Genomic DNA, 16356 nt, shown 5'->3' on the forward strand with positions numbered 1-16356 from the left:
TATCAGTGCACAGGAGTCTTTCCCTTCCCGTGGCTAAAAGGCATTTCTTTTACTCTGCTTATTCTCTCCTCCTTTATCTGCTTGGAATTCTAACTGTCCTATTCTGTGCTACAATAGGCCCAAAGCATCTTCTTTATTAACAAAAGGTATTCACAGCATACAGAGGGGAATCCCACATCATGGGTGTGTGTGATGGGGCACACCTTTAATCCCAGCATTTCAGAAGCAGAGGCTATTGGATCTCTGAGTTTGAGGCCAGTCTGGTGTACAGAGCAAGTTTCAGGGCAATCAAACTTAGGCAGTGAGGGAAACAATTGAAAACAGAAAACTGGTAAAAATGGAATTGAACAAGGGGAGCATGTTCTAGTCCCAGTATGGAGCAGAACTTGGCAGCTTTGACCATGTGGTTATGGCTTTAAGAATAAAAGAAATGGATTATGGAATTTGCCTCTGTTACTAAAGAAAGACACTGAGGCCAGACATGTGTCAGTGGTGTCCCTGAATGGAGGCCTAATGGAAGCTTTGTGAAGCTGAAGCCTAGGTTTCCTTGGAGACCCCAAAATGTTGGAGATGCCAGAGTCAAGGAATACCTCCCAAGGAGAGCTGCTCCTGGGGAGTGGAAACACTTCAAGAGAAAGAGTATTTTGCAGTCAACAAAACTGAAAGGAGTTGAAGATCTGAAGAGCATTTTGACACTAGACATGGAAATACAGAGTTTGGAATTTGCCCAGCTGGTTTTCAGTCTAGCTTTGGTCCTGTATTTCCTCACTGTGCTCCTTTCCCTGTGTTTTGGAATAGTAATGGATATCCTATAGCATTATATGTTGTAAGTATATGATCTGCTTTTAGGATTTTGATTTTACAGGGGACAATAGTTAAGAAACTGGATGAATCTCAAAAAAAAATTAGACTTTTAAATAAGTTTGGGACTACTATAAATCACAGGGACTTTTGTTGTTTGCTTTTGGCTCCTTGTTATTTGACTTTGGGGGGGTCAAAGAACCCCACCAACCAGCTCTCAAATAAATCACAGAGAGACCTATTACTACTTGTAAGTGCCCCTTTTGGCTTATTCCTAGCCAACGGTTTATCTTAAATTATCCCATCTAACTTTGGCCTCTCAGCTTTTTACTTTTCTTATTACTGTAATCTTACTTTGACTCTTATTCTGTGGCTTGCCCCTGAGATCCTCCTCTCCTTTTTCTATCTTGCTCCCTCTTTTCCTCCCAAATTTCTCCTTCTATTTATTTTCTCTGACTGCTAGCCCTACCTATCCTTTTTTCTACCTCACTATTGGTCATTCAACTCTTTATTAGACCATCAGGTATTTTAGACAGGCAAAGAATCACAGCTTCACTGAGTTAAACAAATGCAACATTAAAGAATGCATCATATGCTTGCATCATCAAAACAAATGTTCCACAGCATAAAAATGTAACGTATTTTAAAATAATATTCTACAGCAGACTTTTGACATTGAACTGAATGCATTTTTGCACTACGATATTGCTACAAGCCTATGGGGACCAGGGAGTGGAATGTGATAGTTTGAAAAAAATTGTCCCCCATAGAGAATGGCACTGTTAAGACGTGTGGCTTTGATGGAATACTTATGGCCTTGTTGGAGGAAGTGTGTCACTGTGGGACTGGGGTTTGAGGTCTCCTATGCTGAAGCTATGCCTAGTGACACACTTCACTTCCTGTTGCTTGTGGATCAAGATGTAGAACTCTCAGCTGCTTCTCCAGCACCATGTCTGTCTGAATGATGATGTGCCCTGCCATGATAATGGATTAAACTTATGAAACTGTAAGCCAGCCCGAAATAAATGTTTTCCTTTATAAGAGTTGCCATGGCCATGGTGTCTCTTCATGGCAATAGAACAATGACAAAGACATCTGTTTTCAGGAAGCCTGTATCCAAGACTTAAACTTGAAGCCTTTACATCCAATGCTTAAACTTGAAGCCATAAAGGCCCAGCTCCATACTCAAAGTTGGGACATCTCTGAAAGGCCATCTCACTTCAGAACTGTTTGATGGTTTTCTGAAGCCCTTTTGGAGATTACATAGCAGACTGCTTTCTCTATTTTACTAATCCTGATCTCTTCCCATCATCCTTTTCTCCCTTCTCCCCTTCCCTTTCACTAGCATTGATTCTAGGAGCTCTCTCTAAAAAACTTTCTATGCATTAATGTATTTTAGAGTCTGCTTCCCAGGGATCCTAGATTGTAGCAACAACTGACAGAAAGTTGAGAAGAAGAGAATAAGAAAAGTAGAGGAAAGTATAGGCATATTACTACCCATTGTAATGGATAAAGTAGAAGCTAGGTATGTGGGCAGTAGTGGCATAGACTTGTAATATCAGCACTTGAGAAGTGGGAAAATGATGAACAGAAGTTCAAGGACATCATGAATGTCATAGCAAGCTTACAGCCAGACTGGACTATTTAAAATTCTGTCATAACACTATCCCACCTGCAAGAGAGAGGAAAAGAAAGAGACAAAGGAAGAAGGTCAGAGAGAAAAGAAGAAAAGATAGACAAACCAGCAGATAAAAAAACCAGACAGGTGGAGGGAGAAACTAAAACCAGGCGTGGCAATTCACATTCTAATATTAGAACTAAGGAGGACTGGGTAGAAAAACTGATATGAGCTTAGTGTTACACTGAGCTGTACTGCAAGACACTACATCAAAATAAAACAAAGAAGTAAATAATTACTATACCCAGTTGAAATAATCAAGGTTCAGAAACATTTAAAAGATGTGGGTGTGGTATACAAATGTAATTTGAGCAGTTAGAGGTAGAGATAGGAGAATCTGGAATTCAAGGCCAGGAACCACTACAGAGCAAGTATGAGGCCAAGTTGGAATATATGAAGCTTTGTATCAAAAATTAAATCAAACATAATATGAATATTAAAGATATAAAGAGATGCAATAAAATATTTAAGTAGTGCTGTATGGCTACAGAAAAACACAAAGCAAAATGATAGATGAAATAGAATTGACCATTAGATGAAAACTGATCACATTCAGTGAAAAGAAAATAGGGTTTACCCTGGCAGTGGTGGCGCACGCCTTTACTACCAACACTCAGGAGGCAGAGGCAAGCAGATCTCTGTGAAAGAAAGAAAGAAGAAAAAGTGGAATATATTCTCAGGACTGGCTGTGTGGAGATGCACAAGTAAGTCGTGGGACTCTCCTCTCCTGCTGTCTGGAAACTGTGGATCTGTGCATGGAAACTGTGGATCTGTGCATGGACACAGCCATACCTGGGTCACATGGTTTGTGGCAGCTCGGGTTGCCCTTGGCTTCAGAGGACAGTGAAAGTAAACTTCACAGGACCAGACTTTGACCCTGTCTTCCTTCCTGAAAGGTGCACATGCAGCCCATGGAACAGGAGCAGACAGACTAGGGCTGCACCACTCAGCAGTTCTGACCTTTGCCTAGCAACCACTCCCATTCACACACATGTCAAGTAGCTTCTGAGATGAACAGCTCGTGCAAAAGGCCACACACACCTTGCTTGGTTCTGGCGTGCACATCACCTTCCCAGTGGCCCTTCATTTCATTCTCCCCACGTTCAGTACAGATCTCACCACTCTCCTCCCTCCTCCTTTCTGAGCCCACTTTCCCCTCATGCCATTCATTGGTTCAGCCAGCTCAGCTCCTGGTGGGCCAGCTGTTTGGAGCAGGCAAGCCCAGGGCTGCCAGACTAAAGCAGAGATTCTAAACGTATCCACCAGAGGACGCCAACGGGCAGATGTTCAGCTATTAACACTGAAAGGCAACAGATTTCCTTACTTTGTAAAACATAAGCTCAAAACCAAATATTTAAGCTTCAAATGCCCCACCAGATCGTTTGAAGTATGTTACTGTCACTAAGTGAGCAGGCTCCCTCTGTCGCCATTGCATTCTATTTTGTCTGAATGGAGGGGCTTTTCTGGTCACCTCCCTTTACTCTCTAACGTTGACCCAGGAAGGGTTCTGAATTTCCAAACTGACCTGTCTTCCTAAAGCTTCTCAGGGAAGGGCAGACACAAAGGAGCTGTTGTGGAATGCGAACCTCTGGGCAGAGCATGGCTATCATCTCCCCTTCACCACTGCAGCTGTGTCTGTTTGCCAAGGTTGGGATTCTGAGCACTCATTCACAGGAGTGGGGGCTGGGGTCATCTGATCCTCTCCTCAGACTAGAGTCACTTACTCCCTCTTGCCACCCCTCCCAGCTGCATGTGGTCTCAGGAGGTTCTAGAGCATGTAGGGGGTGGAAAGTTAATAAAGAGAAGACCCCATCTTTGAAGCTTTGGGGAAGTTGCCATTCACGTTAGGTTGGAACTTTTTAGGATGTAGCTATGTGTGGGTCATCTATACTCCTGTGAGGAGATCTAGTAAAGTCATTGCAATCTAGAGAACTCCCAAAATATCAACCACGGGGTGTCCCAGAGTCTAATCTTCCAGGATGTCTTTGCCCAAATACATGCAGATTGACAGGCCTGGCTGTGTTCCTCCTCTTGCAAGTAAGAATTGGGGGCCCTCTAGCTAATTCTAGGGGGTTCTCACTGCTCTAGACACCTCCATGAAAGAAGGAAGCACAATGTACAGAAAACTGTAGCTTGGGAAAGTGTCTTGTCTGCTCATAAGAAGGTTTGCAGCTAGAGCTGAAGAGATGGCACAGCAGGTGAGTACCTCCTGCTCTTCCAGAGGACCTGGGTTTGGGTCTCAGGACACACAGCAGACAGCTCTCAACTACCTGCACATTCAGCTTCAGAGAAACCCCCTCTCTGTGCTGGCCTCCAAGGAGAGCAACACACCTGTGACATACATGCACAAAACATGCACACACACACACACGCACGCACACTAAGTGCAAATCAACCTTAAAAGAAGAGAAAGTTAGTACCAGTGAGCTTTCCCCTCTTCCTCAAGGGAATGAAGGCTGTGTCCTGACCCTGACACACTCAAGATGGGCCTGCTCAGGTTTCTCCCAGAAACGGGAACTGCCTTGAGCTTCAGAATGCCACTGTGGGTTTGCTGACTGACCTGTGGATGGGTAAAAGTGAGCTGCATGGGCCATAGTGGCCTTCCTGGCTGAGCCTTTGCTCAGGGCGGACTCTCAAGACCATTGCCCTCTGAGCACACCTTGGGACGGCATCACTTAGCAGGGCTCAGCATGTACTGGTTAAAGAGACTGATTTCTGCCTTCCCTTTGCAACATGCAGCAAGTCGATGAAGCCCAAATCCCTCCATTTGGCTTTAATATCTGCATGGCTGAGCTGCCAGGTTGTTGCTGAGGACATGTGAAAGTTGCTCGGTTGCATTCAAGGCTGCAGAGGTATTTTTCTGTGGTGACATTCACCCGTTTCTGCTCCCTAACAACTAGCAGTCTGTACACTATGCCATGTATCCCTCCTTCTCCACAGGCAGCTGACCCCACCTGCCTCCTGGAGGTGGATGTAGGAAAAGCCTCTATGCCACCCTGCAGCTCAGGTGGATCCACTAAATGACTGTGTAGGTTGAAAAAAAATCTCTCTACTACTGCTCTATACCCAAAGTCTCTGTTCCTGGTTTTTGTGACTGAGTGCTGGGATCCTTTGCTGGTTATAACCCTGTTTGCAGCAACCTCTTCCGTCCAGCTGGATGCCTTTCTGTTCAGTGATGCTCTTTAAAAAAGAAAGAAAAGAAAAAAATACCACTTTTCCACCTGACTTTTTTGTTCACCGTGAAAGCGCCAAGAGGTAGGAAGGGCTTAAACTCCTTTAGAAGTTGTAGTAGTGATTTAGGGTCCTTCTGCTTCTTGGTTGTGTCGGGGAGGGCTCTAGTTGTGGGAAGAAATGCTGGATGTAAGTTCAGTTTGGGGGCCTGACTCTTTGCCATGTTTATGCTCTATCTGTAAAGCATGGGTGAGGAGGAGACATGTGAGAACCTCACATGGGGCCCAAAATATTGTGTGTACTTGATGTCCATTCAGTGAAAGGGCTAAGTTTGGGGTGCTACTGTCCACTCTGTGAGTAAGATCAGAAAGTAGAGTGTGTGTGTGTGTGTGTGTGTGTGTGTGTGTATGCTCAAGTAGTCACGAATCTAGGCACAGGAGATGAACCCTTTTACAACAGCCTCCGGTGGCTCAAATTCCTATTCTCTGGCTCTTTAACTTAGGCTTCTTTGGCCATCCTAGGCTGCCTATCCTTACTCCAGGACTCTGGAGCAGGAGCCAGCAAACTTGGGAACTTCCTGCCCAGGAATTCCAACTTTCAACCTTCCTGCTCTTTAGTCAGCCTGTTTAGGAGCTCAGGAACCCGGGATCTTACATATTTGCTCCGAGCTCAAACAGCCTACACTGACGAGTGAAAATATTGCTGCAGCCGAGAGCTATGAACAGCAGCTGTCTACTAAATGTTTGTTGTGTGCCAGCATTTGTGTTGGGCCCAGGAGTTGGTTTTGCATGGTGACAGGCACCGCACCAGGACTGGCCAAGTCATACAGGCCCGGAGTGGCACCGGCAGCTTGGCTGATATACTTTATGAACCTGTCCATGCACCTCACTCCTGAATTCCAGTATTAACTCCCGTGCTCCCACGACTGGCTTCCCTTACTTTCCTGGACCCTGGGCTTCTCAACTCACAACCTCTTAGCTTCCTGCCAGATGAGAATAAATCGAATCCTCTGCTAATGCCCCAGGACCTCACTGAAAACGCATTCAACTTTGTGGTTCCATACTGCCTTACTCTCCTGGAGAGAGAGAAAGAGAGAGAGACAGAGAGAAAGAGAGAGAGAGAGAGACAGAGACAGAGAGAGACAGAGAGAGACAGAGAGAGACAGAGACAGAGAGAGACAGAGAGACAGAGACAGAGACAGAGAGGGCTGCCCCTCACCCAGTCTGCTTGACTGATCTATGGAAACACCCCCATTCCAAACACAGCTTACAACAACCCTCAAATATCCACAATGTCACGATCTCTCATCTGATCGCTGATTGCTCAGAAGGTCATTTCAATTTGGCATCTTCAGAGGGGAGCTGTGTCAGCTATGATCAGATTCCAATCCTGTTTAGAGACCATCACACTAGGTCACCTCTTACCCATCTTTATGGTGTTAAGAGGATTAGTAGATAGATAATTATATATTATATATTGGTTAAATATATATACTATATAGTTATAATCATATATATTTTATATTGGTCAAATACCAGCTATCTATAACATATATAATATATAAGACCAATCCTCCAAGATGTCATAGCAGGCTACATACATGGGAGAGGGCAATTATGAGGCATCACCAACCTTCCCAGGCCAGAAGGCAACAATGAAGTCCTGCTCAGAACCCAAATTCCAGTTGACCAGAAATCACATGAAGTTTCTCTGGAGATTCGGAGATTCGTGGAGGCCAAGTACAGCCATGAATGTGTAAAGGCACCATTCACTCAGGAGACAATTCTCTCCTCTTTCCTCTGATGTGGCGGTGCCACAGGACACCAGTTACAACCCAATTTCAATAAGATCCTGAGACAAACAATATGAGCAAGTGCGGATTTCAACAGAAAATCATGTAACATCAAAGGGCAACAGTGTCTACACTGCAGATACATATTAGCACTCTCTGTCATGTGAACCATCAGAAAAATGATTCACGGAGCAACAGAAACTCACTTTTCAAGAAAGTAAAACTGGGGGCAGGAGAGACGGTGCAGTAGTTAGCAGTACTCAGTGCTCTTCCACAGGACTCCGGTTTGATTCCCACACCCACCGGTCAGCGCAACTCAGGTTCCAGGGGCTCTGACACCCTTTTCTTGCCTCTGGGGGAACTGCAAGCATGTGCTGAATATACTTATATGCAGGCACAACATCCATACATATAAAATAAAAATATATAAATAAATCTTTTTGGAGAAAGAAAAACTAAAAGACATAGTCTCAGTAAATAATAGAATGTACAAAGAACCCAACTGAAAATTTAAACTTAAAAATATGAGAGCTGAAGTGTGAAGACATCATCAGGAGGAGTGTCAGTAGCAGCAATGAGTGAACAGAGTGAAGACCCAGAGAAAATATACCGAGAAAACAAGGAGTTTCAACAAAGTTTGGCAGTATCTCAGTAATCAAATGTATACCTAATAACCCTAGAAATTCCACACTGAAGGATTCACCCTAAAAAATGAAATTATATGCTTGATGGAGGTGGGTCTTGTATTTATCTGTTGCTTTCATTGGTTAATTAATAAAGAAAACTGCTTGGCCCTGATAGGACAGAAAATTAGGTAGGCGGAGTAAACAGAACAGAATGCTGGGAGAAAGAAGCTGAGTCAGTGAGTCACCATGATTCTCTCACTCCAGACAGAAGCAGGTTAAGATCTTTCCTGGTAAGCCAGCTCGTGGTGCTACACAGATTATGAGAAATGGGTTAGATCAATATGTAAGAGCTAGCCAATAAGAGGCTGGAACTAATGGGCCAGGCAGTGTTTAAAAGAATACAGTTTCCGTGTAATTATTTCGGGTAAAGCCATGTGGGCGGCCGGGTGCCGGGGACGCAGCCCCGCCGCCGCTCATATTACAACATATGCTTACACACACACCCAATAATAGGTGCTTCTGAGACATGTACGACTATAGAGATAAATCTAATGTCTCAGTCACAGGGTCTCCAGAAGCTGAGGGTGGCAGTACTTAGCACATTGCTAGGAGCAAGAACAGAAAAATGCAAACATTATCAAAAGACACATTTCAGAAGCCAAGCAAGCCTGTAGCAGATCAAACCCAAATAAACCTACAGCAATAACACACCAGAATTCTGAGAACAAAGGAAAACAACCTTCGAAGCAGCAAAAGAGGAATGATTGATCCTATACTGACATGCCTAAAACAATTACAGATGGGCTTCTCTTCAGAAAACATGGAGTCCAGAAGGAAGGTGGGAGAGGGAAGACCCTGAGGGAAGTGGAGAAAAAATGTCTCCCAAGTTATCCACCCAGAAGGCAAAGCACCCCCACCTCTACTCTTGCTTCCTAAGCATGACAGAACTTCTGCCACAGAAAGTGCTTTCTTAACCTGCCTCTGATCACCCCATATTTAATTCACAGTGAACTTGGAGGATTAGGCCAGCAGATGGCACTATGAGGAAATGTGCTGTTCCAGACAGTGGAAAAACACTAGTGCCATTTCATCCAGCAAGAGGGCCTTTCTCCTACAGCTTTCTGCAAACATCATTTGCACACAATCAAGGCCACCCTTCCTTATCATCTTGTATCCACTATTGCAGCTCCTTCTGTTTAGAGGCAGTGGGTGAGGGGACTCTTATTAAATTTAACCTTGCCTTGGACACAATGGCAGCTCAGGCCATGCAGTAGATGCCTTGTGACTTTGCAGCAGCAGCAGCAGCAGCAGCAGCAGCAGCAGCAGCAGCAGCAGCTACTCTGGCATGTTCTGGACACAGCAGGAGGTGAAGGAAGCAGAAGTCTCTTGCCCACACATTGTCTTAGGGCTGCAGCTTATCATCTCCGTGGCTCTGGTGTCATGCTCAGGGCGCATCTGAAGCACACAAAGTTCTGTCAGAGGCTGACCAGCCAAATGAGCCCAGCATCAAAATCTCATCAGGGAAACAAGTGTCTGTTCACCTGTACCCAATGATTGCTGTGAAACCCAAGGACGGACCTTAGTCGGGCCCACATTTCTGCAGGAATCGAAGCCCATCCGATATTCTCCCCTCTCTGCCACCACCTTGCTTCACACGTGTGTCTATTCCATCCTTGGTCCTGTCTCAGTCTCTAGAAACCATCTTGGGTTGGGCCTCCTGAAGCCCCACCTAACAAAATCCTCTGGACCTCACAAGCCAGCTGCAGTGACCTCTCTTCTGTGAGGTCTTGGGAGCTCTCTGCCCATGGATCAGGCCCTTCTTTCTTCCATTCCTAACTCCTGCTCCCTCTGCTCAAGTCACGTTATTGACAGATGAGGAGGACAACACAGCCAGCAGCCCTGTGGGCAGTGGGCAATGGAGGGGGCGGTATGTACCTGCAGGGAGCATCAGACAGGATAGTGTCTGCTCATCTCTCTCTGTGCTGTGTCTTGATGCTGGAAGACACGTGCTCTTCCAGCAGGCTGTGCACATCCATGCTAACAGCTCTCCAGATGCCCTGCCTTGGAAGGAGTTCCCGTCCAGACAGCTGACTAACGCACAAGGGGAGGTGGAAGCATCTTCTAGGAAGTGTGCTCTGGGGGAAAGGGCACCATGGGGAAAAGCTGAATGTGGTGTATGAGGAGTGCTGCTGCGTCCTTGTGCTTCTCAGCCAACACTGACTCTCCCATTTCCAAAGCATCCCGTGAATCAGTCAGTGAGTCAGCAGTCAGTCATTATGGACCCCATGGCCTGCTGTGTTTCGTGTGCTAGAAGGATGTGACATCACCATCCAGGCTCAACACAGGAAGATTTGTTCTCACCTGCCTGATTGACTGGTCAAGACTGTCATGCTGGGTCCCACCCTTTTCAATTCTCCCACTTCCTGTTTTACTGTGGGAGGTGGATCTAAATAAAAGCATAGCTCTAGCTCCCGAGTTCCGGGCTTCCTGGATGACCCAAGGTGATACACCTGCTACCAGAGGGCTCTAGGCAAGAAAGGGTCAATTAAGGACTGCTAGAGATCACCATTGAATCTACACAGGAAGCCATGAGGATTAAGTGGCATGCAGTTAGGCACAGGCATAACGTGGCAGCCCGGTAGTTGTGCACATCACATTAGAAATTGGCTGTCCTGTGGAGAGGCAGACCATTTGCTGCTGAGGACATCCAGATACCGGGGACATTTGGAAATGCCATCTCCAATGATACTGGATAAGGGTGCTGATGCCTGCGTTGCTATGGTGACCAACAGGAGGTGACTCAGTGGCTTTGGTAAGGAATCATCACTTCCGACCTACAGTGCTCCACATCTCAGGGGTAGGCATGCAGGAGAAGCTGAAATAAACCAAGCTTCTTATAAGTAGCTGAAGAACAAAAATAGCCAAGGTCTGAGGAACCAAGCAGGTCTGTAGTGTCAGGTCAAATATCTTTGAAGCTTATGTCCTGGGTATAGGACACTGGCACCTGGTAGAGGCTTCTGAGTATTGCACACCCCAGATGCTTCTGAAATTTTGAGCCTGATTAATGCCTCCTCCCTTCCTGTAAGATGTAGTAGATACAAGCCACTTAAGGGAGAAAAACACTTTGTATAATTTTTCTTCCCCTAGAGGCCCTCCCTCATATGAGGTGGCACTACCTGTCTCTTAGAGTGTGTTTGCCAATCTATGTTGAGTGTTAGAATTGCAATGCAAATGCCAGGGTTGTTTTGGGTAAATCAGGAAGGGTCAGAGAAGCTGCTGCCAACCCATACTCAAAGGGGAGGGTCAGTACACTATGAAAAGGGCTGCACATGTGGGAGACACTGGACTAGCATGCTCCTGCATCAGTATGGGCAAGATATCAACACAGGATGGAAATAAAAGGTGCTAAGCAGTGGCTTTGCAAAGTAAGGTGACATGAGTGACTGGGGGGTTACCAATTGGGAAATAAGTCTTCAATCTCTGGCATGTGTCTCAGGGAATGCTGAAGGTACCTGAGCCTGGAAACAAATCTTATCCACACCGACCAGGCTTGAAAGGCCTTCATAAGCACAGCAGAATAGAAATGACCTAGGCTGAGGGAAGTACACTTCCGTAACTAAGCCAAACAGAAGAGACTGGAGCAGCCCCTGGAGGGCTCAGAGGCCATGCTACAACACAGGTATCAGGAGAGAGGGCTCGGAAATCCTCCTTCTGCCTGAAAGACCACATGAGACACTGTTAGAGCAGCTCTCAATGTAAACAAAGCCTGTCCTGGATGTAGTCCCCTCCTCCTCCCACTCTCATTCTTCATAGCAACCAAAGCAAAAGCAAAGGTCATATGCAACACTGAAAACCACTGAGCAGCCCAGGCTCACAGCTTAGCTCTAGATATAGCAGGCAGATGAAATGTCTCCTTATGGGTGCACAGAACATAAGGCCAACACTCCAGGATGGTCACTGAGAGAGAAAGGATGTATGAAGGCTGCTACCCCAACAAACCAGCCACCACTCTGCTTTGTTTCAGCCCTGTTCCCAGTTTTTAGACCTATATCTGATGACTAGAGAGGGATTCAGGTCCTCAGAAGAGAGAATGCCGCAGCATCACAACATGGATATGCTTGAATGACCCCAAAGAGCATCCCAAGTGACTTACAGCTGTGTGCTGAGTGATGAAACACCAGGAAAACGGTATTGTATGCCTTGTCCTATGTGAGCTTTATACCTGGTTTCTCAAGGAAGTCCATCTGAAAGATGGGCTCAGTAGGATCTCCTGTACTTACACTTCTGAACAAATGATGTCATTAAATTCAAAGTGAGATGATCCATTTCCTGTAAATTTGTTTACTGGTCTTTAGTGCACCAACCTCTGAGTCATATAAACAAGCGAGCAGGACCACACAGTCACAGGCCATTGGAAGCCCTCCCTCCAGCATAACATGTGGGTCATGTGTGAATTTCACGATTTAAGTATTAGAAGAAATTGATGGTAGCTGAAGAGAGCAGAGTCTTAGAAGCAAGGGAATGAATGCCTCAAACATAAAACTCATACAACAGTTTAGCTACTTTCATGTGGCTCTGATAAAATACCATGGCCAAAAGAAGCTAAAGGAAGAAAGACTATTGTGGTACATGGTTCTAGAGGAATAGACTCTACATGGCATGGTGGCAGGAGCAAGAAGCTGCTTGATCACATTTCATTTCCACACAGAAAGCAGGGAGAATGAAGCAGAAGTGTGATGAGGCTATAAACCATCCAATTTCACCCCAAGTTACACGCTTCCTCCAGCAAGGCTTGATGTCCTAAAGGTTCCCCAACCTTCCCAAAGAGCACCACCGAGGACCAACTGTTCAAATATATGTGCCTAAGGAGGACATTTATAATTCAAAACTCAACAAGCCAGTTTTAAGTAACTCAGAAGATACAAAGTATGCTTCTCCAGCCTGTTGCAGGCACCACAGCTCTCCAGTGAAGCAAAAGCAGCCTGCCACATCTTGCAGGGTCACTGGGATGCCACTTCTTCCCATCCACATGTAGTATGTGAGAAAACAAAGCCTACCCAAGAGAGTGGAAGTAGCCTGTCCATGTCTTACTTACTGGGCTTACTGGGGTAGGGCTTCTTCTTGTCCACATGAACTGTCAAAACCAGCAGTAAATGTAGGACTCAGGGTAGTACTATATGATCTCATTTGCCTAGAGGAGGAAGAAAGAAGGTGGTGGAAGGGAATCTGGGGAACAGGCCAGCACAGGATCAGGAAGAGAGGGGACACAACAAGAATGGCTAGAGACAGAAAAAAAAATCCAATCACCACATAGGCCCCCAGAAGGCCAGAGCTTCTCCAGCACGTGTGGTGTCTAAGCGCTAAGTGTGTGAGAGAAGAAAGGCAAGTCCTTCTCCAGAATTCAGTGCCTGAGCACCTCCTTTAGGGCAAACACTCACCAGCCCTGGAAGGCTCCTTCAGGGGAAAAACTCACCAGCCCTGGAAGGCTGCAGGCTCCAGGGACCTGGAATGGGATATTCATTGACTTGCAAATATCTTTACAAGCACTTAGTTAATTCTAAGTCAAAAGTAGCCCTTAAGCAGAGACAAAGGATCCCTGGGGAGGAAGAGTTAAGGTACTGAAATAGATACTCACAGGAATAACACAGAGAAAGTGGCTCCCTATCATTCCAATCAAGCAAGAGTAGTAACTGCAGGGGGGAAATGTGCCAAAGATGTTCCCCAGATGAGGAAACTGGACTGAGTAAGGAATATTTGAAGAGATGACAGACTCAGAGAACCTAGGACTCGGGACAAAAACAAAAACAAACCCTCTCAGGTGGAGGGCACCTTCATCCTGTATTTCTGAGTCAAATAAGTAAGGGAGGTATGGTGGCAGCGTTTTTTTGAGGTGCAAAAGGGTTAAGACAAAGGAGTTATGGGCTAGGACAGTGGTTCTCAACCTGTGGGTTACATTATGATTCATAGCAGTAGCAAAATTACAGTTATGAAATAGCAATGAAAATAATGTCGTGGTTGGGGTCAACCCAACATGAGAAGGCCCATCAAAAGGTTGCACTAATATTAGAAAGGCTGAGAAGCACCGGGCGAGGAGCACGGGAGTTGTTATGGAGCATCATCTCTCTAGCAACTGGGCAAGGGGCCATATAATGTTAGTGGGTAGAGGAATTCAGGCTGATGTTCCAGGATGATCCCAGAGTGCTGGCTGAGTGCCCACCAGGATGCTATGAGAGCAGTAGTCAGGAAGACAGGCTCTAAGGATAAGGTGGTCTGAGAGGAGTGGTAGGAAAGCAGCTCATTCCAGGACTGGTAGCTGTCTTAGGGTTTCTAAAAACATTTTATTGTGGTAGCTTACATTCTCAAAGGTTCAGTCCATTATCATGATGAGACAGAGCAGCACGCTGGCAGACATGGTACTGGAGCTGAGAGTCCTTGCATTTTGACTCAGAGGCAACAGGAAGTGTTCTAAAGTACTGGGCATGGGTTTGAGGCATGTGTGAGACCTCAAAGTTCATCCCCCACAGTGATACACATCCTCCAACAAGTCCATACCAACTCCAACAAAGCCACACCTCCATTCCCTATGAGTTTGTGGGGGCCAATTATATTCAAGCTACCACAGTTATGAACTGTTATTTCAAATGAAAGTCAAGACAGATTGACATTCTGGTGTCCAGGGGAAATGCCATTAGACTCTCCCTGCACCCGATAAGGTGATTCTTCCAAGGCCTTGTGGATACCGCAGTAGAAAACTAACCTTGTACTTTCATTCCAGGGAACAGGTCAGGCTTCTGCTGTTCAGTCTGGCCCCCAAGGAAACTGTGTTATAGTGTTTACCCCACTCAACATACTCACTACAACATACTCCTTGGGGGGCTGTATGAATCAGGATAGGGAGCCCTTCTACAGTTCTTCACTAGGAAACACCTACTTTAAGAATTTGGCTCCTCAGACAAATTCCAGCTCTTTGACACAGCAGATATGGGGAAAGGGGGGGCAGTCCACATTCGGGGTGCCCTGGCTCATTATTTGAAACTGTTCCAAGCATGTGCTTGGGTGTCAGAAGGAAGCCAGCTGCCATCCAAAGAGGAAGAAGTCCACCAGGAGAGGCCAACCCGGAAGGGAATCTTGACAAGCAGTCTTTAATGCCCTGACATGCTGTGTAGATTCTCTCCCCTTTACCTTGGAGAATGCAGGAACTCTTTCTCTCTCTGAGAGAACAGTTACAGTCTTGGGTGGCTTCCATGAGTCTAACACAAGAAACATGGGGATCCTTGCAAAATGCTACCAGAGCTGAGAGACAAAAGTGCCTAAATCTGGGGCATTCGAAGATAAAGTTGGGTCTTGAAGGACTGGGGCAGCTAAGACAGAATTGAGATAGGTATTGCGGAGTATGGACACTGAGAAGTCCTAAGAAGTTGACCTAGTGAAGTCTATTGGGTCAGAGACAAGGAACTGCACAGCATGGCCCTGATCCACACTAGAGAATATGGATGAAGAGAGCTAGGATTGAGATCTTGTGCTGGGACCCCAAAACAAGAAGACCTCAAAGAGTGATGGGGTTAGGAGAAGTTGTAGCGTTGTAGCATTGTAGCGTAGAAGGTTGTATGTGGAGGATGGTTGGAGAGGAGTTCTCCAGGACAATCTCATCCAGAGGCTCAGGAGAGAGTCTGATAAAGACTGTCCTCAAGAAGGAGCCCTAGGAACCTGGAAGAGGACACGTTTCCTTAAGGTGCTTCAGAGGTAAGAACCCAGAGCTTGGCTGCCAAGTCCACACTTGAAATAAGCCTTGATAAGATCAGGGCCATTGGCAGTTTTGGACAGTGTACCTGGAGAAAAGAAAGCTAACTTCAGGAATTCAGCCATGCCCTACAACACTCAGCCTAAGGCCACCTGACTCCCAGACAAAAATTCCTGGCCTTTTTACAGCACCCATGCCTTCTATGGTGCTCCCCTGGAAAGCACCCTCAGGATATGGTTAGGTCCCTAAGTTACCCCTTCCTTGTCATTTTGCCTTACTTAAGGATCTGCCTCACAATCTCTGAGTGTCTCCTTCCAGTTACACCTAGCCACTCCCAAGCCTCTTTAGCTGTACCTACCATGCTCCTCCACAGCCTCACCAGCATCTATCCAGCAACACACATATCACTGCTCCTATTCCTACCTCAGCTCTCACAACCTGCTCTGCTCCTCTTCCCGCAGCCCCACTCCAAATGCCTTACCTGGTAACCCACAGGTCTGCCCTGAACTTCTTCCTATCCCACAGTACTCAACCACTAAGAGCCTTA

This window comes from Chionomys nivalis, chromosome X (assembly GCF_950005125.1).
Source record: "Chionomys nivalis chromosome X, mChiNiv1.1, whole genome shotgun sequence".
Taxonomy (NCBI): domain Eukaryota; kingdom Metazoa; phylum Chordata; class Mammalia; order Rodentia; family Cricetidae; genus Chionomys; species Chionomys nivalis.